We start from the raw sequence: 5,000 nt of genomic DNA, 5'->3' as shown, positions 1-5,000 counted from the left end.
GTATTGCTAGTGTATGTTTGATGTGTTTCCCATTACATACTGTATGTTGCGTGGTAACACCTTACAACAATTATATATTAAATGACATGTATTAATTCAGTAGTTAACATGTACAAACCATTTAGTAATGCATTTACAACGCATAAAACATTCTAATGTATGTTTACTAGACTAATATTAATAAAGACTTAAAACCTATTGATAACACCACTTGTTCACATGCATAAAGGGGTGAAACAGTATTCTGATTTAACCTGATAATTAGGTACATTAAAGGAGCTCCACCGGCGATATTCACTGTACTGCAAAAACCCGGGGGATTGTGGAGTGATAGTTTTTAACAGTAATAGCTCCCCACCAACGTTTTGATTTAGATTTTTTCGTCTGGTACTAGTATATTGATTTCTCCCAGCCGGACCGGCCAACCCGTTGTCAAATTGGAGCTCATTACAGACATGGGTTTGATACCATTCCTCACTCCGTTACATGTATTACAATGAGCCTGTCCTCCAATTTCTACCTCCACCAGCCTCCACTGTGCTATACATATTCCGGTCACATAAGATGACATGCAAAATTACACTTTACACAAACATTACTTCATGTTAATAATGTATTAGTTAAGCCTTTTGGGGTACTCTAGTGGCAAATTAGTTCTTAAAGTGTTTATTAATAATCAGTTAATAGTACTCAATCCGTTGTTTTGTTGCTTTTGTGATCCTGGGTAGACTGTGTGTGTGTGTGTGTGTGTGTGTGCGTGCCTGCCTGCCTGCCTGCCTGCCTGCCTGCGTTTGTATGTTTTAGGCATGCATGTGTGCGCCTGTGTGTGTGTAACTGTTAACTGTTTTTGGTATCCTTATTGTAAAGTGGCAATTTTTCATTCTTATCTAATTGGGTTACTCATGGGTATAGAGCAGTGGAGGCTGGTGGAGGTAGAAATCGGAGGAGGGGCTAATAGTAATGCATGGAATGGATTGAGAAATGGTATCAAACACACATTCCTCATTGCATTATCCGTTGCCAGCCTCCCCTGGTAAAGAGCCATTATTACTAGTATTTGGCCAGCTACATTATTGATGACGTGGTGACCCGATCTTGTGGTAATGGTTACTCCCCTCGAAAACAAGCAGCCTAACATGAATCCTAAACACCTCTTATGTAATTTAGGAATAACATCTAACCACCAAATAGTATTGGCTCAGTGGTAAAACCTAAAAAATGTAGTCGTTTTGCAATCCCCAGAATGCTTTGTGGCTGCATCTGCAGAATTTCCACATACTGGGTGTCATCAATTAAGACTTGATTTCACCCCTTTATCACTGTAACATGAACAACGACTACTGTAGTTAACTATGTGTGTGCCTTTATTCAGCATGACCACGGCTTTGTGAATATACAGCATTAAGTCATGTTTACTGTGGCATTCACTCATTTTTATTAATGTATTATTGTAAAATTATTGTAAAGTGTGACCTGTTTCTTTTACTATCACTGTCAGGGTATAGGGGTGTGTGTGTGTGTCTGTGTGTTGTGTGTGTGTGTGTGTGTGTGTGTGTGTGTGTGTGTGTGTGTGTGTGTGTGTGTGTGTGTGTGTGTGTGTGTGTGTTTCCGGAAAAAGGATGACTGAAAGGCAGCAAAAGAGTAAGGAATGAAAACACAAGGTTACAGAGAGGTTACAGAGAGGTTACAGAGAGGTTACAGAGAGGTTACAGAGGTTACAGAGAGGTTACAGAGGTTACAGAGAGGTTACAGAGGTTACAGAGAGGTTACAGAGAGGTTACAGAGGTTACAGAGAGGTTACAGAGGTTACAGAGGTTACAGAGAGGTTACAGAGAGGTTACAGAGAGGTTACAGAGGTTACAGAGAGGTTACAGAGAGGTTACAGAGGTTACAGAGAGGTTACAGAGGTTACAGAGGTTACAGAGAGGTTACCGAGAGGTTACAGAGAGGTTACAGAGGTTACAGAGAGGTTACAGAGAGGTTACAGAGGTTACAGAGGTTACAGAGAGGTTACAGAGGTTACAGAGAGGTTACAGAGAGGTTACAGAGGTTACAGAGAGGTTACAGAGGTTACAGAGAGGTTACTTTCGGGATTCTGAAGAAGAATTCTGGGGGCTAGGAGAGTAACTATGTACAGCATGTGATGAACAGACAGATGATAAATACAATCCAATTTCTCATTTTTTGGAGTTGTTAGTGCAAGCAAGCAGATGTTTCCATCTCTGACGTCCGAGAGGGAAAAAATAAATACAAATGACTGACATATCAGATAGGTATGCATTCATTCCTTTTGTCGCAGCAGATACACTCCTCTCCTCATAGCAAATTCAGAACTGAACTAATCTCCACAATGACTCAAACTATCCTCGGTGCTGCCATGTGTGCGTCACCTACCCAAGAAGACCCTGAGGGGCCTATGGGGACAGGTTTCGAGCCAGTTGTATCTTCGGTAGGAGAGCTGACCTTTATCGCTGTGGTGGTGTTGATTTTTTCAATTAGGTACTATTGGTCTTACTGTTTTGGAAAAACTCAAGTGTGGGAGGTAATTGTACAGTACTTAATACGGATCAGAGCTGTCATTTGTAGGATGTGAAACACATGTCTGTAATACCATAGTATTATTGACACTTTTAAGTGGGTCATGAGATGGTATTTTCTTGTGGTTTGAAGAGAGATATAGGGAACCAAATAGGAGGAGTCAAGTCATCACCTGTTTTCTTAGAGGTCGGTTTGGTCCTGCTTTGGAGAGTGTGGAATCCATGCGGATTGCTGAGCAGAATGCCTGCTTGCTGAGCCTAGCATAAAATGTCAGAATACTGGCAAAAAAGTGGACAAGTAAATGCATTGGATATGCTAAACAGTTCTATAGCCAGATCCATCATACCCCTTATTGGGACTGCTGTCGGATAGAGTTGAGCAGCCTTGTCCAGGCTAATAACATTTACATTTACATTTACATTTACATTTTTGACATTTAGCAGATGCTTTTATCCAAAGCGAAGTACATTTGTCTAAAGTAAGTGAATCACATATATATCAGTCATCATAAGAAAAGAATGATGCTAGGACCAGGGGCCATTGGCAGTCACAATGTTAGAAGGAACAAAGGATTACTTTTTTTTTTTTTTAATTACTTTTAAAAAAATATATTATTAACAGTAGAGGAACTGTACAGAGAGGTAGTGGGGGGTGAAGAGGTCTTTCGGAGGGACAGTTAAGATGTAGCCTGAAGAGATGGGTCTTCAGTCTACGGCGGAAGGTTGGTAGTGACTCTGCAGTCCTGACAGCAGTGGGAAGCTCGTTCCACCACCGGGGCGAGGTGAGTAAGACATTTACATCTACATTTTGGATGTTTAGCAGAGATGCCGTTATTGTGAGTAAGAGTAAAAGTAAGATGAGACATAACAGCTCTTAGGATACGTCTTTCTTTGGAGGAGCGGGCTTGTAGCTTGCGCAGTGTGTGTGTGTGTGGTGTGTGAGTGAGTGTGTGTGTGTGTGTGTGTGTGTGTGTGTGTGTGTTTGTGTGTGTGTGTGTGTGTGTGTGTGTGTGTGTGTGTGTGTGTGTGTGTGTGTGTGTGTGTGTGTGTGTTTGATAAGACCCTTTAGTCACTGCCAAGGTCTGGGGTCTTCAGAGTGACTTGGCTCTGGGGTGACAACCGACATAGACAGTGTAGAGATTGTCATATCCTGTCTGATCAACCCCAAACCCTCCCCCCCCCCCCCCCGCACGGCCCCTCCCCTTCCACCCCCGGCCCTCCTGCCCCCCACCCTGAGCACACGGCACCCTCTGGACATAAAAGGCATGTTTGTTCTCAACCTTGTGCCACGGCTCAGCCATTGTCCCGGGCCCCACCGTTAATATCCGTTGCAAATCTGCTTACTTTCAGATTCCATCAATACTGGGCAGACAATGGGATGGCTTGAGCCGAGCCCCCTTCAGAAAACAGAGCACAAGCAGCGGTTGCCAACGCGTCTCTGGATTCTCAGGAGGCCCAACAAAAGAGGCTGTGTGAGACACAGGGGTGATTGATCTGTGTGGTGGTGAACAGTGGTGGTCAGTGTGGGCCGTGGGTCCGTGGGGGGGGCATCTCAATAGTAGCTCCACTTCCTCTTCCTCTTCTTCTTCTTATATATGCCATTTAGCTGACGCTTTTTATCCAAAGAGACTTACATTGCAGTGAGTGCATACATTCTTCTTCTTCTTCTCCTTCTCCTTCTTTCTTCTTCTTCTTCTTCTTCTTCTTCTTCTTCTTCTTCTTCTTCTTCTTCTTCTTCTTCTTCTTCTTCTGTCCTTTCCATCCGTGCTGACTGCTGACATGACACAACGGCTGGGGAGGCTGGTGGAGGGAGAAATCGGAGGACGGGATTATTGTAATGCATGGAAGGGAATGAAGAATGGTATCAAACACATGTGTTATCCCCTGATATCACTGTAGTCGTGTTTGGTAAAGTCATTGTATAATCACTCTCTCTATGGTCTGAGTGGCTCGTGACTGGTTTTCCACACAGAGAGAGAGAGAAAGAGAGCAAAAAAAGGGAGACCAGAGTCTCCTTTGCAGCAGGACCCTGTGTTTGATACCATATCATTTCTCATTCCATTACAGGCATTACAATGAGCCAGTCCTCCGATTTCTACCTCCACCAGCCTCCCCTGTACTACGAACCAGTGATACTAAGACCAGTGATCAGTTGATCCTCTTTCTATTGTTATCATGGTTCTCTCTTATGCTTCTCTATCACTGCTCCCTGACGAGGAAGTCTCCTTGTTGCCAGTTTGATTACAGACTCTCTGGCCGTCTGCACCTCCTGCCAACTTCCCAGCTTAATGAAAACACAACACTCTGCCTCCCCAACTCAATCCCCCCACCCCCTCTAAATCTCCCCCAACCCTCCACACCCTCCCCAACCCTCTCTTGCCCCACTCAACCCTCCCTAGCCCCACCCAACCCTCCCTAGCCTTCCCCAAACCTCCCTACTCTCCCTACCCCTCCTCAACACTC

The sequence above is a fragment of the Argentina silus genome, assembly GCF_951799395.1.
Source record: "Argentina silus genome assembly, chromosome: X".
Classification (NCBI taxonomy): domain Eukaryota; kingdom Metazoa; phylum Chordata; class Actinopteri; order Argentiniformes; family Argentinidae; genus Argentina; species Argentina silus.
The sequence above is the reverse complement of the archived record's forward strand: the minus strand, read 5'-3'. Positions refer to the sequence as shown.